This window comes from Hyperolius riggenbachi, chromosome 7, assembly GCF_040937935.1.
Source record: "Hyperolius riggenbachi isolate aHypRig1 chromosome 7, aHypRig1.pri, whole genome shotgun sequence".
Taxonomy (NCBI): Eukaryota; Metazoa; Chordata; class Amphibia; order Anura; family Hyperoliidae; genus Hyperolius; species Hyperolius riggenbachi.
In genome coordinates this window covers 52,855,897-52,881,875 of record NC_090652.1, presented here as the reverse complement: position 1 = coordinate 52,881,875, position 25,979 = coordinate 52,855,897, and positions in this window count along the sequence as shown.

The window sequence follows — 25,979 nt, the reverse complement described above, 5'->3', positions numbered from 1 at the left end:
CGGGACAGGCCGCTACCTGTCTTTCACTGTCCACTGGGTCAGCTTGGTGGAAGGGGGTGAGGATGGGAGAGCAGCAGCGGGCACAGCAGCAGCAACACAGTGGGTGGTGCCCCCCCCGCAGGGTCAGGGGAACTGCAGCAGGTTCCTCCGATCCTCTGCCATCCTCCGGCACACCTGGCCAAACCCCCCGCCTCAGCAGCAGCGTGAAGGCCCGCCACTGCCAAGCGCTGCTGCAGTTGGTCAGCCTTGGGAAGACCAAGCTGACGGCAACCCATGTGTTGGCCAAACTCCAGGAGCAGGAGAGGATTTGGCTGACCCCCAGAGGCCTCAGAGTCGGAGAGGTGGTGGCCGACAATGGGGCCAATCTGGTTGCCGCAATAGACAGGGGAAACCTGACCCACATCCCCTGTCTTGCCCACGTGCTGAACCTGGTGGTGCAAAAGTTCTTGCGCACCTACCAGGGGATGGGCGAACTGCTGGAAACGGCAAGGAACGTTGTGCGTCACTTCCGGCGCTCGGCTGCAGCCTGTGCGAGCCTGGAAGACGTGCAAAAGGAGCTGGAGCTGCCACGCCATCGGCTGATCCTTGACGTTCCGACTCGCTGGAACTCCACCCTGGCGATGTTGGAGCGTCTGGTTGAACAGAAGCACGCTGTCAACCAGTACCTTGCCCTGGCCACTGTTTCCGCCGCTCAGAGAAGGGACAAGACCAGCAACATCCCGTCCATCGTCCCCGATGATGACTGGAGGCACATGCAGCAGGTGTGCTTAGTGCTGGCTCCCTTTCTGCAGGCCACTAACATGGTGAGCAGGGACCATGCTATGGTCTGCGAGTGGGTGCCCCTGGTTTGTCTGCTGAACAGGGCCCTCAATGCTTTGCTGGAACAGGGAGCGGCAGCCTTGGACCAGCAGGAGCGGCAAGCAGCTGCACAGTCCACCTCTGAGGGGGAGGAGGAGGAGGACTTGGTGGAGGTCCCTGACCTTGCTGCTGATGAGGGGGAGCAGCACAGTGCAGCTGAGTTGGTGCGGGGGTGGAGAGAGGATGAGGCTGACGAGGCAGAGGAGGAGGATAAGGACAGCACTGCCATCGATGTGCCAGCACACGTGGCCTGCCTCTTCCCAATGGCAGCGCACATGCTGGCGTGCCTGCGCAAGGACCCCAGGGTGATCCAGATGAAGCAGAGGGAGGACATCTGGATCAGCATGATGTTGGACCCACGCCTCAAGGGGAAGTTGAGCCAGTTCCTGCCGCCTGCAGGAGGAGACCCAGCGCAACAAATAAGGAGCTTGCAGCAGGCCCTTGTTGAGCGCTTGGAGGAAGCCTTCCCCCAGCCTTCCACCCCCACTGTCCAGCAGCCAGCACAGAGGCAGCAGCATGTGACTGCATCCAGCAGCAAGCGCCCCACAGACCTGCTGTCTCTCAGCCACGAGCTCTACAGGACTGTAGAGGCTCCGGCAGCAGTGACTAGAGAGGAGGTGCATGCAGCAGCATTCTCCTCCGGTCACAGCCAGCGCCTGACCCGCATGGTGGCTGACTACATGGGGTCCTACAGTGGGCTTGACAGCGATGCCCCTGTTGATCCCATGGAGTATTGGGTCAAGCGCCTGGAGATCTGGAGCGAGCTGGCGCAGTACACCCTGGAAGTGCTGTCCTGCCCCCCTTCCAGCGTGCTGTCCGAGCGCTGCTTCAGTGCATCTGGTGGCGTGGTCACCGAGAAACGCTCACGTCTGTCTCACAAGTCTGTGGACAGACTGACATTTCTCAAGATGAACCAGGCGTGGGTGGAAGGCGAGTTCCTGGCCCCTGTTGTCGGCGAGAGGGGGACATGAACTGGCTAAGGACCATCGTTAATGTGCCTTACCACCCTTTACCACCTCCTGGCTCCTGCTCACTACGCCAGCCTGGTTCAGTTTGACTATTACGTCGCCTGCAGCCACACATTTTACACCTACAGTGGGCTGCTGTGTACTGCCCTTCTGCTGTCGGTCTGTGTTTCCCACTGCCAGGGTACACAGAATTACATTCTGCTGCCACTCTGCCACCAGCTATTACGTCAAACAATAGCTATATATCTGTGTAATTGGTTTTACAAACAAAACCAAAAAACCATTAAAAAAAAAAAAGGTTTAATTTTTCTGAGGTGCCCGGGTTGAAAACTGTGTTGTCCCTGTTGTGTATTGGACACGATGTGGGCTGCACGACCGCTGTCTGGGACCTCCTGTTGTGTTTATTTACAGCCCTGGTATCACCGCTAGGTACCAGGGCTATTATGTCACGCTGCCTGCCTGCTGCCACACTCACACTACTCCTCCATTCCTCCTGCTGCTGCTGTCTGTCTGTGTTTCCCACTGCCAGGGTACACAGAATTACCTTCTGCTGCCACTCTGCCACCAGCTATTACGTCAAACAATAGCTGCTCACATTACTCCTCCATTCCTCCTGCTGCTGCTGCTGTCGGTCTGTGTTTCCCACTGCCAGGGTACACAGAATTACATTCTGCTGCCACTCTGCCACCAGCTATTACGTCAAACAATAGCTATATATCTGTGTAATTGGTTTTACAAACAAAACCAAAAAACCATTAAAAAAAAAAAAAAGTTTAATTTTTCTGAGGTGCCCGGGTTGAAAACTGTGTTGTCCCAGTTGATTATTGGACACGATGTGGGCTGCACGACCGCTGTCTGGGACCTCCTGTTGTGTTTATTTACAGCCCTGGTATCACCGCTAGGTACCAGGGCTATTATGTCACGCTGCCTGCCTGCTGCCACACTCACACTACTCCTCCATTCCTCCTGCTGCTGCTGTCTGTCTGTGTTTCCCACTGCCAGGGTACACAGAATTACCTTCTGCTGCCACTCTGCCACCAGCTATTACGTCAAACAATAGCTGCTTACATTACTCCTCCATTCCTCCTCCTGCTTCTGCTGTCGGTCTGTGTTTCCCACTGCCAGGGTACACAGAATTACATTCTGCTGCCACTCTGCCACCAGCTATTACGTCAAACAATAGCTATATATCTGTGTAATTGGTTGTACAAACAAAACCAAAAAAACATTAAAAAAAAAAAAAGGGTTAATTTTTCTGAGGTGCCCAGGTTGAAAACTGTGTTGTCCCAGTTGTGTATTGGACACGATGTGGGCTGCACGACCGCTGTCTGGGACCTCCTGTTGTGTTTATTTACAGTCCTGGTATCACCGCTAGGTACCAGGGCTATTATGTCACGCTGCCTGCCTGCTGCCACACTCACACTACTCCTCCATTCCTCCTGCTGCTGCTGTCTGTCTGTGTTTCCCACTGCCAGGGTACACAGAATTACCTTCTGCTGCCACACTGCCACCAGCTATTACGTCAAACAATAGCTTCTCACATTACTCCTCCATTCCTCCTGCTAATGCTGCTGTTGGTCTGTGTTTCCCACTGCCAGGGTACACAGAATTACATTCTGCTGCCACTCTGCCACCAGCTATTACGTCAAACAATAGCTATATATCTGTGTAATTGGTTGTACAAACAAAACCAAAAAACGATTAAAAAAAAAAAAAAAAAGGTTTAATTTTTCTGAGGTGCCCGGGTTGAAAACTGTGTTGTCCCAGTTGTGTATTGGACACGATGTGGGCTGCACGACCGCTGTCTGGGACCTCCTGCCTGCTGTGTTTATTTACAGCCCTGGTATCACCGCTAGGTACCAGGGCTATTATGTCACGCTGCCTGCCTCATTGACTGCCTGCTGCCACACACTCATCCTCCTCCTCCTGCTGCTGAATTTACCTCCTGCTGTCTGTGTGTTTCCACTGCCAGGGAGCACATACAATGGCGCTTCCAACATGCGTGCGCCACCAGCTATTTGTTACGCTCAAAAATAGCTGCATTTCTTTAAAAAAAAAATTGAAAAGAGAAATAAGTGAAGAAGAAGACGATATAGAAGAAGATGAAGAAGATGAAGAAGAAGAAGAAGATGAAGAAGATGAAGAAGAAGAAGAAGAAGAAGAAGAAGGAGAAGAAGAAGAAGATGAAGAAGAAGAAAATGAAGAAGAAGATGAAGAAGATGAAGAAGAAGAAGATGAAGAAGAAGATGAAGAAGGAGAAGAAGAAGAAGATGAAGAAGAAGAAGAAGATGAAGAAGATGAAGAAGATGAAGAAGAAGATGAAGAAGATGAAGAAGAAGAAGATGAAGAAGATGAAGAAGATGAAGAAGAAGATGAAGAAGAAGAAGATGAAGAAGATGAAGAAGATGAAGAAGAAGAAGATGAAGAAGAAGAAGAAGAAGATGATGATGAAGAAGATGAAGAAGATGATGATGAAGAAGATGAAGAAGATGAAGAAGAAGAAGAAGATGAAGAAGAAGAAGAAGAAGAAGAAGACAATATAGAAGAAGAAGAAGAAGATATAGAAGAAGATATAGAAGAAGATATAGAAGAAGAAGAAGAAGATATAGAAGATAAAGAAGAAGAAGAAGAAGTATATACAGTACTGAACAAAATTCTGGACACAACTTCTCTTTCCACCTTTTTTTTTTTTAAAGGAACATCCCCACACAATCACTTGCTGTTGTTACTTGGAAAAAAAGATGTTTCTTGCATCATTCACCCTCAAAACAAGTGTTGGAAGCTATTTAAGGCCAATTCAAATAGTCAGCTCGAATAATGAGCTCGAATACCGACTCGAATAGTGAGCTCGAAGTCCGAGGTCGAATCGAATAGTAAAAATTATTCGACTCGAATATTCGACTGACCTCGAATAATTTACTATTCGAATTCGACCAAACTCGAATTTTAAAAAGGGGTATTTGAGCACCACTGGTTTCAAATTGTATAAATACAGTCTGCGCTATGGATACAATATAAATTATGTGGAAATAACGTGGTGTGCAATCAATAGTATTACTGCCCATATACAAAAACAATCCTTAGAAAAAGACTGCACTCATAAACTAGGATAGCCGTAAAGTTCAGTTCAGCTGTCACCAAATTACTTGTCTCCAGTCAAAACTGTATCTGTCAGAGTTCAGTTCCAGGATACCAGATAACTCAGGCGACGGGAATTTATCTTATCTTTTTTATTGTTAATATATAATTTTTCCTCTGAATCACTTATTGACAATTTCCGGGTTTTTATTGCGGTTGTAGCCAATACCCCCTCTTAAAACTGCTTGACTTTGGTCGTATTTTTTTCCTTTCCTTTATTGCCATCTAGTGGTGGTTTTATTGGAGAATTATTGGGAGTTTGTGTATGAGCAATCATGCCTCCTATTTAGTTTTAACTTCTTGATTGAGATGTTTATATAGATGTTTATTGTTTCATGATCTGCGTATCATGAACATTTTAGTTCACATTGTTTAATTATCTTGCCCCTCTGGTGACAAGCGCCGATACACAGTGCAGTTAAGCTTCCTTATTTTAGCATTTGGGGCGTGTTTTTCGTCCGGGGGGTGGTGCAGGGTGGGTTCTTTAGGAGCCGGCATACGGCATTGCGTCAGCCCCTGATGAGTCATGGTATGACGAAACGCGTAGGGTGGAGCTACGCATCACGTGACCAGCAACTGTAGGAGGTACCAGGAAGCAAGGCGGCATGTGTGTTGGCGGCTGTCCGGGACCGCAAAGATCTTGTTACACGCTGTTTGAACTCCTGCTTTTGTGAGTGCAATTTTTTATACGCTTTCTTTTAATAAAACGTTTTTACACTATATGGAGCCTTTTAAGTCCTAGAAGTCTACGAGATGATCTGGTGATCAGTGAATGTGCTTACCCCCTATGTGACATATCTTTACCTCCGGATTAAAGGGAGGCTCTCTAGGTGAGTGCGGACGCACTAGGGGGAGTGTGTCATTGCACTAGGTGTTGGAATTGTGTTGCACAGAGTTGCACTGGAGAGGTGATGGGCACTGAATAGTAATTGGATTACGCTATGTGCTTTTTCTTCTCTTTTACATGATGTGTTAACTGGAATCCATGGAGTTATCTGGTATCCTGGAACTGAACTCTGACAGATACAGTTTTGACTGGAGACAAGTAATTTGGTGACAGCTGAACTGAACTTTATGGCTATCCTAGTTTATGAGCGCAGTCTTTTTCTAAGGATCTGGATTATGAAAAGGTATTTAACTTTTTTCACATTTGTGGCCTCGGAAGTCCTTTAAAAAAATGTTTTATTTTTTTTATTATTTTTATGTGCTGTTTGTGGGAAATCTGAAAAAAAAATGGCATAGGGTCCCCCCTCCCGAGCCTCTGTAACCCCTTGTCCCCCATGCAAGCTGGGATAGCCAGAATGCGGAGCTTCGCACCCTGAGCTATACCAGCCCGCATGGTCCATGGTATGGGGAGGCTCCGGGGGGGGAGGGGGGGAGGAGCAGCCAAGCCTCCCCCCCCCCCCCCCCCCGGAGCCCTTGTCCAATCCATGGACAAGGGGCTCTTCCCCACCTCCGGTGCTCCAGGAGGAGGTGGGGGCGATGACTCCCTGGGGGGGGTCATGGTGGCATCTGGGAGTCCCCTTTAAGAAGGGGACCCCAGATGCCCACCCCCCTCCCAGGGTTAAATTAAATAAAAACACAACCACACCATTTCTACTTCTTAGTACTCAGAAGACTATCTTATTAACCACTTTACCCCCCACTACAGTATATCTACGTCCTCTGTGACTTCATCTAAGCCACGAGTCAGTAGATATACATCTTATAGCAGAAGCAGTGCTATGCAGGATTGCCATTGCTCCTGTGCACATTGCTGGCACTATCTGATGCAGCACTAATTGGTGAATGGGAATATATGTTTCCTGAGCTAATGAGATTGATTTTTACCATTAAAAATACTTGTATTTTCTCAGTTTATAGTGAAAAATACACTCTGTAGCATGATTTCAGAATCAAATATCTTCACCATAAATTGTGACAGGAACATAATCTAAGTTTTGTGATACGCGGTAAGAATAGGCAAACAAAGTTTGTGGTTTTTTTATCTACAGTAGCAATTTCTATTTTTAAACTGGATTTAGTAAAACTAAGAAATAATGTGTTTTTTTCTATTTTTTCCCTTGTTTTCCCATTAAAATTCATAGAAAACAAAATTGTTCGAGGGAAAAAATGGCATACAATGAAAGCCTAGTTTGTCTTGAAAGAAAAAAAAAATATATATATATATATTTAATTTCTGTGTCATAAGTAGGGATAAAGTTATTTCTGACTTAATAAGGACATAGCTAAACTGTCAAAACTACTCTGGTGGGAAACAAGGTCTGGATGTGAAGTGGTTAAATAAAGATTTAATATTCCAAAAAAGTGGAACAGTGCAGAAAGAAATATATACAAAGTTCTTTACAAAAACACATTTTGTGATGTATTTATGCTTCCTGTTGTCTTCCTAGTAATTTGCATAAAACATAATTGTAAAACGCCTGAAAAATACATACAAAATGCATAATGCGATCCACAAATGCATTTAAAATGCATGCAAAATGCTTGAAAAATGCATCTGCGGTAAAAAACGCTAACACAAACGCACCACAAAAAGCAGTAAAAATGTAGCAAAAACACACACACATACAAACAAAAAAAGCACATGACTTAACATGCAGCCTTTCATGTTATGTAATATGTGCACCCACCCAAAAGGGCAGAAATCAAATTACATTGCTACACTTGTGGAATAAAGTGCTTTAAAACATACAGCGTTGGCAGAGATCTTTATACAGCCATATTGCGGCTATATAGCAATCCCTGGCCAAAGCTTCCATGTCAATGGAGTTTCCAGGGGGTCCATACACAGTTATCACTAAAGCTCTTTGTGGTTGTTTGTGGTGCGGAAAATGTGGCGTTTCATCTGTCAGTGTGAACTAGGTCTACCCTTACACTACCTGATCGACGTGTACACACGACGGACATTTTAAAGCACTTTATTCCACAAATTTAGGAATGTAATGTGATTTCTGCCCATTGGAGATTAAAACATGACTCTGGGTCAACTACGTTATTTTTGGTAGGACTTTTGCCATGGATCCCCCTCCGGCATGCCATGGTCCAGGTGTAAGGCCCCTTGAAACAACTTTTCCATCACTTTTGTGGCCAGAAACAGTCCCTCCAGGTTTTAGAATTTGCTTGCCCGTTGAAGTCTATGGCGGTTCTCATGGTTTGCGGCAAACTATAAGGTATTTTTGAAAATGTTTTTCCTCTTGTACCTACTGTTCTCCCTAACGTATCCTGCAAAATTGTCAATTATAGCTAGTAAGAGGGCTATGCTATTAACCGCAAAAGTTGGAAGCTATTAGAGGAAAAATAAAAAGCTAAAATATTCTGGCAAATTTTCGCTTGTCAAAGCGAAAATTGTACTTGTTTTCATGAAAATAAGGTGAAAAGAATATTGGCATTTTCACTCATCAGTAACCCAAACTTCTAATCCAAAAACAGTCTAATTTCCTCTTGTTCTTTGACAATGGTTTGTAAATACCCCTGTAACATCCAAGCTTGCTGTTTGTCAGAATCTGCTCTGCTGGACTTGATTCCCTGGACTGCTTTTTTATTCCTTTGCAGCTTGCATGGTTCAGTCCAGGGAAAAGAGTCCATTCTGTCATTTTGCAAGGCTCACTGATTTGCATCCACTTGTCATGCAGATTGCTTGTCTGCTTCCTTTGAAGGTTTCTAGTGTAAATGTCACTTCCTCCCAGAATTCCTCGCTCGACATAGTTTTCTGATTAGGGAAACGTACCTTGGAGCGTCAGCCTTCTGTTTGTCCTGTCCTTGCGATTATACTGTCACCTGCGGTGGCTGACAGTGAATCGTTTGGTCTCGCTCCTAGATCGCATTCACCCTAGCGTTAGAGGTGGTGGATCTCCCTTGTCTGACTCTTGGAGTATAACCTTAGCTGTGGTTGCTACTGGTTACTCCTTCAGTCTGTCTTGTCTAGCACCAACGCTTGCTTTTGTCTGGGGTGAGACAACCGATTAGCAAGCGTTCGTGTTATTTGTCTGTCATCATTTTCTGTGTTCATTTGTTAGTTAGGGTTGGTACAATTTGCCACTGTTGCGCTTAACGTGCGGTGGCCATACCGTTAACGCACTTGTCTCTGTTGCGCATATCGTGCGGGGACCACGTTTAGCGAGTTCTTTGTTGTTTTCCTTGGCGTTCAGATTGTGGTTATTTGCTGTGTCTTCCTTATTCAGTTCTCGCTCTGTCTTTGCTCAGTCTTGTGTCGCTGATAGCGCTCGCCTCTCTTGCGATTAGCTTTCTCACTCTGGCCTGCTATGATGTGATATGTCTACCATCGCGGGGTGGCAGCTAGATTGGTAGACATTCATATTGTCTGTACCTGTTTTTGCTTTCTTCTGACTTGTTGCTTTGTGACTGTGGCGACTTCCTTCTGCTTCAGCGCACATGGTGTGCGCTGGCTGGAAATCGCCCGCAGATCATTACATTAGTCGGGCATTTTCAATCTGGCATCTGTGGATGTACAGGGGACTTGTTCCTCTGTACTCCGCAGTTTCATGTGCTGGTTGGAATTCTCCTCTGTTGTTCTATCTTGCCTAATCTTGCAATTTCTACCTGGCATCTGCGGCTGTGCAGAGGGTTTATTCCTCTGCACTCCACAGCTCCATCTGCCAGTTGGAATTCTCCTCTGCAAATTTATACTGGGTGCTTTGCTTCTGTGACAGTGGCGATTTCCTTCTGCTTCAGCACGCATGGTGTGCGCTGGCTGGAAATCGCCCGCGGATTATTACATTTTCTTCTGCTTCAGCGCACATGGTGTGCGCTGGCTGGAAATCGCTTGCAGATCATTACACTGTAACATGCAAATTTAAAAGTTTCTCTGAAACACCAGAGCTCCATTTCTATTCTTATGCTGTTTCCTTGATCCTCACTGACTGACAATAAGGTGCTATATTCAAATGTCCCTATAGGCAGACTTCACATGAGGAGGCAGATGTAAGCCCTTCAGCATAGCAGAGAAATATCCTGCACTCTCCAGAGGACATTACATACAATGGGCTCGATTCACAAAGTGGTGCTAACCCAGTTAGAGACTTTAGGGGCTTGATTCACAAAGCGGTGCAAAGTGTTAGCACGCTGGTGAAAAGGCCCTTATCACGCCTAAACTCAGTTTAGGCGTGATAAGAAAAAACTCGCGCGAAGTTACCGTGCGTACGCGCGTACGCGCGTACGCGCGTAAGTGCGCGCGCAGCACCCGACGCTTCGCGCGAAGCTCCCATTAAACCCTATGGGACTTTGTACGCGCGGTAACTTCGCGCGAAGAGCAGGAAAAAGCGGTGATAACTCAGTGGTGAAAAGGTTATCACGCCTAAAGTCTTTTAGGCGTGATAACTGGGTTATCACCGCTTTGTGAATCGAGCCCATGGCGTGATAACCATTGCACCACACTGGTGAAAAGCCAGTTTAGGCGTGATAAGTTTAGGTGTGATAAGTTTAGGCGTGATAAGTTTAGGCATGATACGTTTAGATAAGTTTAGATCGCGCGCAAAGTCCCGCACGCAAAGCAGCACCATTAAACTCTATGCGAAGTGCACCAGACTTTGCTAGCGCAAAACTTTTGATTAGCTGTGCACTGCGGTGCTAACCCAGTTGGTGCTTAAACTTATCACGCCTAAACTTATCACACCGAAACTTATCATGTGTAAACTTATCACACCTAAACTTATCACACCTAAACTGAGTTTAGGCGTGATAAAGGTGCTTTTCACCAGCGTGCTAACTGTTAGCACCGCTTTGTGAATCAGGCCCAATGTATCCCATTTACACATTGTACACAGACAGCATAGTCAAAATGGATTCCCACACAAGATGGCTTCCATGTTCAATATGCCATCCCACTGCCTATATCCTGGACCCACAGGGGCTCAGGGCTGGAGAAGTGGAGAGGGAATAAAGTAACTAGCACTCACTTTGCTGCAATACAGCAGCATAGCATGCGCTCCTGTGAGTGATATTGATAACATGCACTACGCTACCAGTAGCATGCGGACTGATTAAATAGCACGGTTAACAGGAGATGACTTGCACTATTATGTTAGTTAATCAACCCCATGGTAAGGATTAGGTATAGTGCATGAACTGAGGTTATGATTATTCTAGGTAGGATGGTCATGGATCAGTCAAGGTATTCAGGGGTATGAGTTAACCACCAATGTTGCTTGAGAATTATCATCACAGTCATTTTTGAAAATTATATTTTTCATTTCAGAAAAATATTTGCAAAAATACATTGTATTTTTGCAATATGATCAAAGAAAAATAAATTGAAAAAATAATGAATTGAAAATAAAGCATAAATTTGTGAAAAATGTGAAAAATCTTTATTGTACTGCAAAAAACGCAAAAAAACGCAAAAATCATTTATTTTAGCGCAAAAATTCACAAACAAATGTGAAAAATCACAAACTTATTACAAAATGATGTTTGATGGCATTTTCACTCAAAAGTCAAATTTTATATTACTTTGCGAAAATTTATGCAAAAAGAATATCAGCATTTTTGTTTATCACTGTTAACCACACTATGGGCTCGATTCACAAAGCGGTGCTAACCTAGTTAGAGACTTTTGTCTCACTCTGACCTCTGCATCTATGCACCAAATACAATGGGCTCGATTCACAAAGCGGTGCTAACCCAGTTAGCACGCCTAAAAGACTTTAGGCATGATAACCATTGCACCATGCTGGTGAAAAGCCAGTTTAGGCGTGATAAGTTTAGGCATGATAAGTTTAGGTGTGATAAGTTTAGGCATGCTAAGTTTAGATAAGTTTAGATCGCTTGCAAAGTCCCGCACGCAAAGCAGCGCCATTAAACTTTATACAAAGTGCACCAGTCTTTGCTAGCGTAAAACTTTTGATCAGCTGTGCACTGCGGTGCTAACGCAGTTGGCGCTTAAACTTATCATGCCTAAACTTATCACACCTAAACTTATCATGCCTAAAGTTATCACACCTAAACTTATCACACCTAAACTTATCATGCCTAAACTGAGTTTAGGCATGATAAAGGGCTTTTCACCAGGGTGCTAACTGTTAGCACCGCTTTGTGAATCAGGCCCTATGTGTTGGGTAGGTAAGTGGCTAGTACTATCAGCTCGCAGACCATGATTGTGAGCATCTCTAAGTTAAAAAACTGAATTGTTAGATGCACTCTCCAAGCACTGAGAAATATGTCAATACTAGAGCAATACAATACCAATGACAAATGAAGAACACCACATGGAATGACTTTTATAAAATGATGATAAGCTTTGAGGTAGAGACTCTCACCAAGTTTTGCTGACAGCTGTTCAGTCAGTTTCTCATACAGATAACCCTCATCAGCCATTAGTGGTAATCCTCCTTTCTCCATAGTGAGGTATAGGATTGCAACATTGCAGTAGGCTTGTGCTTCTCTGAGCTCTTTATCATCACAAGATGAAATCCTGTGGTATTTAATGCTTTTATTTCCAAATATGTCAGAAAAAAGCAGTTTCCTCAGCCGGTCACAGTAACTTTCTTCAAAAATGGAGAAAATGGCCAATCCAGATGATGGTGGAGACATTGCTTCCTGATAACATATACAAAAATTATTTAGATGCAACCACGCCACCATACTGCAAAGTGTCTACTGTGCAAAGAATACAATGTATGAAAAGTAATAATAATAATTTTGTTGTGGAACTCTACTCAGAATTTCTCATAATTGGATGGGGGGAGGAGGGGGGAACTGTGTCCATTTTAAACTGCTGTCATCACAAGACTATTGCTGCACTGATCATCATGCAATGCTGTGTTGTGAGAATTCAGTGCTGCACACATTATGATCTGCAGCACAGCACTCTCTTGCTAATGTTTATTAAATGGGGACAGTGCAGCAATGGAGATAAACACAGGTGACAGGTTATAAAATGCAAGGGCAGCTGCACTGCAGAGCAATGTGGAAATGTGCACAAGCTTAAAAGAAGGTGTGGCTTAAAGATAATCTGTATTGTTAAAATCGCACAAAAGTAAACATACCAGTGCGTTAGGGGACATCTCCTATTACCCTCTGTCACAATTTCGCTGCTCCCCGTCGCATTAAAAGTGGTTAAAAACAGTTTTAAAAAGTTTGTTCATAAACAAACAAAATGGCCACCAAAACAGGAAGTAGGTTGATGTACAGTATGTCCACACATAGAAAATACATCCATACACAAGCAGGCTGTATACAGCCTTCCTTTTTAATCTCAAGAGATCATTTGTGTGTTTCTTTCCCCCTGCAGCTATCTTCCACTGAAGTGTCAGGCTGTTTCTTCCTGCAGAGTGCAGACAGCTGTGCCTGTATGTAATTCCTCAGTATGTGAAAGCCCAGCCAGCTCAGAGGAGGATTTATCCAGCTTGTAAAAGATAATAGAGCAGAGAGAAGCTGCACTAATCTAAATAACACACAGGCAGTGTGCAGAGAGGGGCCTGGAGGGGAGAGATGCATCACAGAACCACAACACTGAAGAACTTGGCAGCCTTCCAGACACAAGCCGACAAGTCTGACAGGAGAGAGATAAGTTGATTTATTACAGAGATGGTGATAGTAGAACGTGCTGCAGTAAGCCAAAACACATTAGAATAGATTTTGGAACTTGTAGGATGGAAGAAAACCGGATGAAATTTTTGTTACAGAGTCTCTTTAAGTTGTACTTTAAAGCACAAGTAAAGTAGGGAGGTTACAGGGGTGTAACTATATCTCCTGCAGTCTCTGCAACCACAGATGGGCCAAGAGGCATGCATGGGTCCATGAAATTATGATGCACGTCGACCTGACAAGAAGATTTTAAATCTATTGGGAAAGCTGTGCTGGTGGATGGTTTAACTCTGCAGCTCTGCAGGGGTGCAGATCGCACCATGTGTCACTAACAGAGGGGGTGATAACCCATGGGTGGGAGAGACAGTGTCTATATAGTTATACCAGGCTAGTATCTGGTCTGACTTTTCCACCCAATTACTGAGCAGCTCCGTGGTAAGCAGGGATCAGAATAGGAATTCCCTCCTCCCCCCTTCCAGAAGTCAGCACCAGTGTTGCTCGGACAATTACCATGATCACGGAATAGCCGTGATTCACAAGCATTCTTTCACTATTCGGCTTCGGTATTCAGACATTGGCCACGAGGCAGCCGTGATTACAAATTTCTCGTGATCGCGGTAGAAAGCCGTGATTAGTTAGGTCGTGATTGGGCGGAAATTACGTCCCTGGGCCAATCAGAGCCCCCCCCCCAGCCAGGCCCTAGCAACCAATCATAGGAGGGGAGGCTATGCCCTCCCCTCCTGTATATAAAGTGGCGGCCATCTTATAAAGGTCCATCCTTGCTAGACTGTGGCACTGAGAGGATCATCTCCAGGCCATTTTGTTGCTAAAGCAAGCACATTTTGTGTTAAAAACATAGTGTTTTTACTCATAACAGTGATCTTATACTGTATTTGATACTTGTATTCAGCTAGCTAGCAGTGAGTGATTACTAAAGTTAGTTGTAGTCAGTGTAGTTCAGTGAGAGAGTGTATTGACTGTGATTGCTGTGCATAGTGCAGGCAGGCAGGGTCACTGATTCTACTGCTCTATTAGTGACTGTATATCCATGTATTTAGCTAGCCAGTGAGTGATTAACTTCAGTTAGCTGTAGTCAGTGTAGTTCAGTGTACTGATTTCAGTGCTTAGTGCAGGCAGGTTGAACTTCACACTGATTCTACTGCTCTATTACTGTATACTTGTTAGCTAGCTAAGCGGCAGCCAGCCAGCCAGTGATTATTATTATTATTTATTGTATTTATAAAGCGCCAACATCTTACGCAGCGCTGCACAATAGATAAATGGGTTAACATACAGGTAGAACATACGGAAACTCACAACAAAACAAGATCATGCAAATGATTTGATAACAATACAGTGTCATAGGTCGAAATAGAGACTGTTCGAGTCTACAAGAGGCGTGGTTGCGAGTAAGATTGCATAATCAAGCTGGATACGTTAGGGAGGAGGGCCCTGCCGGAGGCTTACAATCTAAAGGGTGGGGTGGAGACAATAGGTGCGTCTTTTGAGAGGGGGTCTAACAGAACATATTATGGTGCTGGTGTAGGGGGGTATGCGAGCGTGAAGAGGTGAGTCTTGAGAGCTTGTTTGAAGGTATTAAAGGTGAGGGCGAGTCTGATGGCTGGTGGGAGAGAGTTCCAGAGAGTAGGGGCGGCCCTGGTGAAGTCCTGCAATCGTGCGTGTGACTGAGTTATGCGAGGTGCGACTAGGCGCAGGTCATTGGAGGATCGGAGGGGGCGGGCTGGTATGTGCCTGTGGACCAGATCAGAGATGTAGGTTGGGCAGGTCTTGTGCACTGATTTGTAGGCAAAGCACAAGATTTTGAAATTGATCCTAAAGCTGATGGGGAGCCAGTGTAGTGCTTTACAGAGCGGAGTTGTAGAGGCGCTGCGGTGAGAAGAATGTATCAGTCTGGCTGCCGCATTCATTACCAATTTAAGTGGGTCAGTACGGTTAGAGGGGAGGCCAGATAAAAGAGAATTGCAGTAGTCTAGGCGGGAGATGACAAGGGCGTGGATAAGGAGTTTAGTGGTGTCAGGGGACAGGTAGGAGCGGATCTTGGAGATTTTGCGAAGGTGGAAGTTGCAGGATCTGGCAATACCTTGGATGTGGGCGGTAAAGGAAAGTTCAGAGTCCAGAGTAACGTCTAGACAGCGGGCTTGGGAGGTAGGGTGGATTATAGTATTTTCAATAGTGACGTGCAGATCTGGGAGGGGTGCAGCTGTGCAGGGTGGGAATATTAGAAGCTCAGTCTTGTCCAAATTAAGCTTCAGGTACCTGGCAGCCATCCAGGAGGAAATGGATGTGAGGCAGGCAGAGACTTTGTCCATGGTAGAGGAGGAGAGGTCTAGGGTGTGGAGATATATCTGGGTGTCGTCGGCATACAGGTGGTAATTGAAACCCATGGAGGAGATGATTTTGCCAATTGAGGCAGTATAGAGTGAGAACAGTAGGGGTCCTAGGACGGAACCTTGAGGAACACCAACTGAGAGGGGTGTAGGAGTGGATGAGGAGCCATTGAAAAATGTTGTAAAGGAGCGGTTGGAGAGGTAGGAGGAGATCCAGGCTAAGGCTAGGTCCTGAATGCCCATTAGCTGCAGGGAGTGGAGGAGGAGGGAGTGGTCGACAGTGTCAAATGCCGAGGAGAGGTCCAGGAAGAGCAGGATGGAGTATTTACCTTCGGCTTTGGCAAGGGCGAGGTCATTTACCACTTTGGTGAGGGCGGTTTCTGTAGAATGGGCTGTGCGAAAACCAGATTGCAGGGGATCGAGAAGGGAGTTGGAGTTAAGGAAGTTGGTCAGGCGTTGGTGGGCCAGGCATTCAAGAATTTTTGAGGCAAAAGGGAGGAGAGAGATTGGGCGGTAGTTGGATGGCAGAGCAGGGTCAAGTGAAGATTTCTTTAGCAGGGGAAGCACAGTGGCCTGTTTGAATACGGAGGGGAAGATGCCGGTGGAGAAGGAGAGGTTGAACAGATGGGTGAGGACAGGGGCCAGATCAGAAAAATGTGGGCGCAGAGAATCAGATGGGACCGGATCTAGGGGGCAGGAAGTGGCAGGTGAAGTTGCCAGCAGCTAGTTGACTTCCTCCACCATGACAGGATTGAAGGAGGTAAGGGAGGAGAACGAGGAAGGAGTCGGATGTGGTGGGGAGGCGGGGGCGATAGAGTGGAGGAGAGAAATATCCCTCCGGATGGTTGTAATTTTGTTGATAAAGTAATTTGATAGGTCAGTGGCTGAGAGGGTGGAGGTTGGGGGGGGAGGTGTGGGGTTAAGTAGGGCATTGAAGGTGGCAAAAAGACGACGTGGGTTGGAGGCTTGGGTAGCGATCAAGTGAGTGAAATACATCTGTTTACTATCAGCGAGGGCAGCATGGTACGTCTGCAAATTGGTCTTGTATCCCAGGAAATCATTGTTGTTGCAGGATTTCCTCCATTTGCGTTCTGCAGCTCGTGTCTCATTTTGTAGTTTTCTTGTGAGGGCAGTGTGCCAAGGTTGGGGGTTGGGGCGACTGTTGGTACGAAAGGTCAGGGGAGCCGCATGGTCTAAGGCTGCAGAGAGGTTACTGTTGTATTGAGCTGCCGCTTCGTTGGGGCAGGTTAGGCTGGGGAGGGAGGAGGAGAGAGAGTGGAGGGGTGTGGCTAGTACATTGGGGTCAAGGTTGCGCAGATCTCTCTGCCAACGTCCAGTTTGGGGAGGGGGACAGGGGGTGCTGGATGGAGTGAGGGTGAAGGTGATGAGGTGGTGGTCTGAGATGGGGAATGGTGTAATGTCCAGGTTGGTAAGTGCGATGGCTTTGGAGAAAATTAGGTCCAAGGTATTACCAGCACTGTGGGTTGTGGCGTTAGTATGCTGAGTGAGACCAAGGGAGTTGGTGAGCGAGAGAAGCTGAGTGGCAGCAGAGGTGGTAGGGTCATCAATTGGAATGTTAAAGTCTCCGAGGATGATTGTTGGGAGGTCGGAGGACAGGATGTGTGGGAGCCAGGAGGCAAGGTTTTCTAGGAAGTACGATATAGTACTGGAGGGGGGGGCGGTATAGGACTGCAATAATGGCTGGGAGGGGATGGTAGAGGCGGATAACATGGGCCTCAAAGGAGGTAAAGTAAAGAGAAGGGGGAGGGGTAAGGACACGGAAGGTGCAGGATGGGGAGAGGAGTAGGCCCACCCCTCCCCCAGGCCTGTTATCTGGTCTTGGGGTGTGGCTGAGGTGTAGACCCCCGTAGGATAGGGCTGCAGCTGCAGGCAGGTCAAAGGGGGTGAGCCAGGTCTCCGTAAGGGCAAGAAAGGTGAGGGTTTTTGAGATAAAGAGGTCATGGATAGTTGTAAGCTTGTTGCGGATAGATCTGGCATTCCAGAGAGCTCCAGATAGAGGGAGAGATTGTCTGAGTATGGGGCGGATGGGAATGAGATTGGGGCGAGAATGTTCGTGGGTATGGGGAGGGTGGGAGGTGCGGCGGGGAGAGGGGCTAGATGGGTAAATTTGGTTGTGGTGGGTGAGGTGGGAAGTATGAGGAGGGGAACGGGGGGGCTGGGAGACCGGAGTGGGCCTGGGGTTAGGATGTGTGGTGAGCAGTGGACAAGGGACCAGGGGGAGGAGCAGATGGAGCCAGAACATGAGGCACCAATAGGGCGGGTGATTAAGGGAAAGAGGAGGAGGTATGAGGGGGGTACACATAATGATGTGTTGGGGATACACACTGTTGCACTGGGAGTGGTGGTGAAAATAGGTAGGGAAAATGGTGTAGCAGAGGTTGGAGGATACTTGGTGGTGGGCTTACCTAGGGCAATGGAGCAACGTTTAGTCGTTTATCAGTGCAGTTTGTTTTTATTTGGTGGGGTGGCTTGTAGGCTGTGCAGTTCAGAATTAAGGGCAGAGATGATCTAGTTAGACAGCAATAGTGTGCAGCAGTACAGGTAAGTTACAACAAGTTAATGTTACCTTGATGTGGTGTTTATTTCTGTTGAATTACTGGTGAATTCTGGTAAATTCGTTTGTGCCCTTAGAAAGCGAACCGACTTGTCGAACCAACAAGGTGCTTCTCCTCATATACACATAGCTATAGCATTAGCAATGTGTAATCAGGAAGGAAGGCCTAGTCAGCTGGCAGACAATATGCTAATTAAGTAATAGGGGTGGTCTTATTTCCTGCAACTTCAAACAGATCTGTATGTGATACAGGCTGTGATGGAAATTGCAGACAGCCACCAGAAAACAAAGTGTGAACAAACAGCCAGAATTCAATAGCAATTACAATACTGTCTGTAATGTAACTCAGGTGCTAACACTATTGCAGAGGAAGATCAAGAAAGCAAAGGTGAAAAGATATAAAAGATAGCAGAGATAAGACATACAGCAGATGCAGGCTGAATTTAAGCGTTTGCTTGCAGAGATTTCAAAGCAGTTCAGATTCAGAGATTAGACATACAGCAGATGCAGGCTGAAATTAAGCGTTTGCTTGCAGAGATTTCAAAGCAGTTCAGATTCAGAGATTAGACATACAGCAGATGCAGGCTGAAATTAAGCGTTTGCTTGCAGAGATTTCAAAGCAGTTCAGATTCAGAGATTAGACATACAGCAGATGCAGGCTGAAATTAAGCGTTTGCTTGCAGAGATTTCAAAGCAGTTCAGATTCAGAGATTAGACATACAGCAGATGCAGGCTGAAATTAAGCTTCAGTTAGTTGCAGGCGCAGCAGTCACTGCCATTGGCCAGTCACTAAGTTTTTAGTCAGTGACATTGTAGTGTTCTATTAGTGCAGGCAGACTGTGGTCCAATTTTTGTGCTCTTTATTATTTTACGGTATATCACTTGTATTCAGCTCATAGCCAGTGATCAACTTCAGTTAGTTGCAGTCACTGCCACTGGTCAGTCACTAAGTTTAGTCAGTGGCATTGTGAGGTTCTATTAGTGCAGGCAGACTGCTGTCTACTAATTTTTGTGCTCTTTATTATTTTACTGTAAATCCCTTGTATTCAGCTCATAGCCAGTGATCAACTTCAGGTAGTTGCAGTCAGTGACATTGTACTGTTCTATTAGTGCAGGCAGCCTGCTGTCCACTAATTTTTGTGCTCTTTATTATTTAACTGTATATCACTTGTATTTAGCTCATTAGCCAGTGATCAACTTCAGTTAGTCGCATTCACTGCCACTGGTCAGTCACTAAGTTTAGTCAGTGACATTGTACTCTGCTACTAGCTTGCAGCCAGTTACTTTGCTGTGTGCATAGTGCAGTCAGACCACAGCGCTGTCCAAGTGATTTTCGTGATCTATTACTACCATCTGCGCATTTGCCTGTATTTTTTTTTTGTCCTTTTCTGAAAAAATAATAAAAGCCCCCTGTTATATTCCGTCTGTCCCCAGGCCCACACAGGTATTGACTGTAAAAAGCAGCACACTTTCTCCACCTTTAAATCTTGTGCATAGTATACAACATGCCTGGCAGGTGTCGTGGATGTGGCAGGAGAGGTTCACGGCCAGTGAGAGGGCGCTCAGCTGTAAGGGGTGCAGCAGAGATGTGTCTATCCACAGCACAGCTTGAACCGAGTCAGCCGACACCGGTGTCATCCATTTTCAGCACCTTGGCTCGACGCCGTGTGGTCGTTCAGGAGCTTGACTATCACGCTGGTGCGTGACGAGATAACAGGTACACATAATACAATACAGAATGAGGTTTAGACCAGTCAGTACTTGTGCACAAGTATCAAGTCAAGGTACAAAATCGTTAGACGTAATCGTAGTCGTTAAACAGCATGGTCAGTAACGGGTATCAGATGACTGTCAATTTGCAGGGATATCCCAATAGCGTTGTCAAAGTCAGGAAAAGTCAATAACCAGAGTCAGATGGCTTTCGTACAAAAGGATTAGACTAGAGCAAGATCAGGAGACAGGCAATAATTCGGTACACAGATAATCATACAATATACTTAAATAATATCAGGAGGATATTACGAAGAAATTACAATAACAGCTATCTATATATATAATAGACTAAGTGCCTCAACCTTCAAACAAGAAGAAGAAGTAGTGCCCTGCCCACAGGGCCAGTCCAAGCAAGAAGAAGGGGCTGGTCCAAGCAAGAAGAAGAAGTAGTGTCATATCAAACCAAGGGCAAAGAGGGATAATTTGCATATTCAGTAGCAGTGCATTGTGGGTAACCACAAATGTTCACTTATAGCTGAATTATTGCAGATTTGCTTCTGTTTTAAGAAGGAAAATTACACCAAGCTTTGCTTTTTTTTAGTAGGAGGGCTTTTTGGTCTCCTTTATCCTCCTATACACATTCCGAGTGGTTTGGGTCACCCTGAGGTGCTTGGTTACTCTGTTGTACTGGTCCAAGCCCTATCTCATACAGCTATATCAATCCCTGCTATGTACTGATGAGGACTGAAAGTCTGAAACAGGCTGTCACATGTTTGATATGGCTATGTAAAATTTAAAGCTATAGAGCTTGATTCACAAAGCGGTGCAAACTGTTTAGCACGTGAAGTGCCGTTCGTGGACTTTTGTGCGCGCAAAGTGCTGTGATTTGCGCTATTGCGGTCTTTTGCGTGCGCAATTTGTGCGATCGTGGACTTTTGCGCACGCAAAAGACCGCGATCGCGCAAATCTCGGCACTTTGCGCGCGCAAAAGTCTGCGAACGGCACTTCACGTGCTAACTGTTTAGCAGTTTGCACCGCTTTGTGAATCAGGCCCATAGGCTTGCTTGACTTACCAAGGGTGAAAAGGAATAATTTGCATATTTAGTAGCGGTGCATTGTGGGTAACCACAAATGTTCACTTATAGCTGAATTATTGCAGATTTGCTTCTGTTTTAAGAAGGCAAATTACACCAAGCTTTGCTTTTTTTGTAGGAGGGCTTTTTGGTCTCCTTTATCCTCCTATACACATTCCGAGTGGTTTGGGTCACCCTGAGCTGCTTGGTTACTCTGTTGTACTGGTCCAAGCCCTATCTCATACAGCTGTATCAATTCCTGCCAAGAACTGATGAGGACTGAAAGTCTGAAATAGGTTGTCTCATGTGGGTTTGATATGACTGTATAAAATGAAAAGCTGTAGGGCCTGATTCACAAAGCAGTGCAAACTGTTTAGCATGGGTGTGCTAGAGATGGGAAGTTCGGATCTTTTCAATGATCCGGATGAATCGGATCATTGAAGAGATCCGGATCTTTGATCCGAATCTCGGATCATTTTACTACCGGCACATTCGGGGGTGAAATGAATAGCAGGACAGGTCTTTCCCTGCTGTGGACAGGAGAAGAGGAGGGGGGAGGGCACACGGAGAAGATGGACAGAGGGCAGGGAGTGGACAGAGATGGGAGGAGGGACGAGCAGAGAGCAGAAATGTTTGTTTGCACACAATACCCACATGCTGCAATCATATGCTTTACATGTATTTCACCTATATGTTCATCTGTGTACTTTGAAAGCAAACGTCACACAGTGAAAGAAAGCATTCCCCAAAAGCATTCCCAGAAGTGAAGTGCAGCTGTTTAGAGCGAGTGGCTGCAGGAGGAGGATCACATTGCCTTTCAATCACAGTGCCTGCAAAGTTACTGAGCTGTGCTGAGCTGAGCCAAAAGTTTCCAATGTGATCACTGTGCAGCACTACGGAACAGCCAGCCTATAATGGGCAGCACATTGCAGCCAGTATGTGTGCTCTACACATATCTGGCAGTGGCACCCATGTCCCCTCTCTCTCATCTACCTGTGTGGCTGCAAGGCTGGCTCCCCTCCAACTCAGCGATCCATCCCTGCTCTGCTTCCAGGACCCCGCTGCCCGCTGAGAGGGGGCGTGTCGCTCCTTGCCCCGCCCCTTTTTCGAAACCGAATCACTCATTTTGATGATTCGGATGATTCGACTCACTAAATAGATTCGGATCAAAGATCCGAATCGTTCATGATCCGGACAACACTAGGGTGTGCTAAACAATTAGCACGTGAAGTGCCGTGATTCACACAATCACGGTCTTTTGCGTGCGCAATTTGCCACGAGTCGCACGATTGCGGAGTTTTGCGTGCGCAAAGTGCTGCGCTTCGCGGCAAATTGCGCACGCAAAAGTCTGCGAACGGCACTTCACGTGCTAACTGTTTAGCACACTTGTGCTAAACAGTTTGCACCGCTTTGTGAATCAGGCCCATAGGCTTGCTTGACTTACCAAGGGTGAAAAGGAATAATTTGCATATTTAGTAGCAGTGCATTGTGGGTAACCACAAATGTTCACTTATAGCTGAATTATTGCAGATTTGCTTCTGTTTTAAGAAGCCAAATTACACCAAGCTTTGATTTTTTTAGTAGAAGGTCTTTTTGGACCCTTTTATCCTCCTATATACATTCCGAGTGGTTTGGGTCACCCTGAGCTGCTTGGTGACTCTGTTGTACTGGTCCAAGCCCTATCTCATACAGCCATATCAATCCTTGCCATGTACAGATGAGGACCACAAGTCTGAAACAGGCTGTCACATGTGGGTTTGATATGGCTGTTTAAAATTTAAAGCTAAAGGCTTGCTATACATCAGTGGATCTGGATGCTTGCTTGGGTTACTAAGGGTGAAAAAGAATAATTGGCATATTTAGTAGCAGTGCATTGTGGGTAACCACAAATGTTCATTTATAGCTGAATTAATGCAGATTTCTTTCTGTTTTAAGAAGGCAAATTACACCAATACAGTGGGTGGCATTGCAGGAAGTGACAACAGTGGAACACACGCTGGAAAACGGAAGAGGTGAGGCATCCCCGCCCGCTGCCTCTTACTAATAGTGGTGGCTGCTACTGTGCTTAAGCAGGAGGGGGAGCGCACATGGGGGACCCAGGTGAGGGGGGGGGGTTCCTGCTGAGCCTAAGCTGGAGGGCGAGCACACATGGGGGACCCAGGTGAGGGGGGGGGGGGTTTCCTGCTGAGCTTAAGCTGGAGGGCGAGCACACATGGGGGACTCGGGTGATGGGGGGGTGGGTTCCTGCTGAGCTTAAGCTGGAGGGGGAGCACACATGAGGGACCCAGTTGAGGGGGGGTCCGACTCCCCTCCCCGCCGCTGTGCCCAATACCCCCTTCCTGCCCTCTACCCCCTTATGCGGCGTATGCTACGCTGCGGGTCGGCTAGTCAATAATAAACCAACAACAGACTAACTGGAGTACATATATATGGTGTGTACCACAATACAGGTCCTTCTCAAAAATTTGCATATTATGATAAAGTTTCCCCGCTCGTCCTCTTCCGACCCCCCCCCCCCCCCCGCGCCTCCTCCGCTCGCCCCTTGCATAGATGTGAGCATTGGCTCACCTAACACCTGCCCTGGATTCCTTATCTGCCGCCAGCGCAGAGCCGCAGACCTGTTGTTTCCTCCTCTGTTCTCTCTAGTAACCGCCCGGCGCTTCAGTGATGACACGTATGCAAAAGCGGATCACTAGGGGGAACAGAGGAGGAAGCAAGAGGTCTGCGGCTCTGCGCTGGCGGCAGGTAGGGAATCCAGGGCAGGTGTTAGGTGAGCCAATGCTCACATCTATGCAAGGGGCGAGCGGAGGAGGTGCGGGGGGGTCGGAAGAGGACGAGCGGGGGATCGGTGGTTGCGCGGGGATGCAGTGGGATTCGGCGCTGGATCCCCTTGTTAGGTGAGCCGATGCTTTTTTTTCTATGTAGGGGGTGAGCAGAGGAGGCGCACAGAGGGAGGGGTACCCTGGCTAGCTATACTCAAGGCGCCTATACCTAACTAGCTACACTGAGGGCCCCTATACCTAACTAGCTATACTGAGGGTCCATATACCTAACTAGCTATACTGAGGGTCCATATGCCTAACTAGCTATACTGAATGCCCCTATACCTAACTAGCTATACTGAGGGCCCCTATACCAAACTAGCTATACTGAATGTCCCTATACCTAACTAGCTATACTGAGGGTCCCTATACCTAACTAGCTATACTGAATGCCCCTATACCTAACTAGCTATACTGAGGGTCCCTATACCTAACTAGCTATACTGAATGCCCCTATACCTAACTAGCTATACTGAATGCCCCTATACCTAACTAGCTATACTGAATGCCCCTATACCTAACTAGCTATACTGAATGCCCCTATACCTAACTAGCTATACTGAATGCCCCTATACCGAACTAGCTATACTGAGGGTCCCTATACCTAACTAGTTACACTGAATGCCCCTATAACTAACTAGCTATACTGAGGGTCCCTATACCTAACTAGCTACACTAAATGCCCCTATACCTAACTAGCTATACTGAGGGTCCCTATACCTAACTAGCTACACTGAATGCCCATATACCTAACTAGCTATACTGAGGGCCCCTATACCAAACTAGCTATACTGAATCCCCTTATACCTAGCTATACTGAATGCCATTTTACCTAACTAGCTATACTGAGGGCCCCTATACCTAACTAGCTATACTGAATGCCCCTATTCCTAACTAGCTATACTGAGGGCCCCTATACCTAACTAGCTATACTGAATGCCCCTATACCTAGCTATAATGAATGCCCCTATATCTAGCTATACTGAATGCCCCTATACCTAGCTATACTGAATGCCCCTATACCTAGCTATACTGAATGTCCCTATACCTAGCTATACTGAATGCACCTATACCTAGCTATACTGAATGCCCATATACCTAACTAGCTATACTGAGGGCCCCTATACCTAACTAACTCTACAGAAGGCCCCTATACCTTGCTAGCTATACTAAAGGCCCCTATGGTTTGCTAGCTTTATTAAAGGCATCTATACCTAACTAGCTATACTGAAGGCACCTATACCTAACTAGCTATACTGAAGGCACCTATGCCTAGCTAGCTATACTGAAGGCACCTATGCCTAGCTAGCTATACTGAAGGCACCTATGCCTAGCTAGCTATACTGAAGGCACCTATGCCTAGCTAGCTATACTGAAGGCACCTATGCCTAGCTAGCTATACTGAAGGCACCTATGCCTAGCTAGCTATACTGAAGGCACCTATGCCTAGCTAGCTATACTGAAGGCACCTATGCCTAGCTAGCTATACTGAAGGCACCTATGCCTAGCTAGCTATACTGAAGGCACCTATGCCTAGCTAGCTATACTGAAGGCACCTTTACCTAGCTACCTATAGCGTGAGCACCTAGCCTGCCTACCTATACTGTGGGCAACTATTCCACGGATCGCAGGATTCGTTAGATTCGGGATTCGAAAGGTTTCAGATATCCGAGAACCTTTTTAGATTCGGATTCGTATTCGGATTCGAAGAAATTGTGGATTCGTCCCATCCCTAATAGTTAGTCACTTGTCAAGCAACATATATAAAATAAATAAATGGTTTCCCTACTTCGGATGTCTAAATACAAAGATCTGACCACTGCAGTGTATTGCCACTACAATCTACACTAGCAGCAGTAAACAAAAAAGTGATGCAATTTCTTGTGTACTGAAAAAAGACAGGTGTTTGACAGGAAAGGAGGTGGGATTTCTGCTTG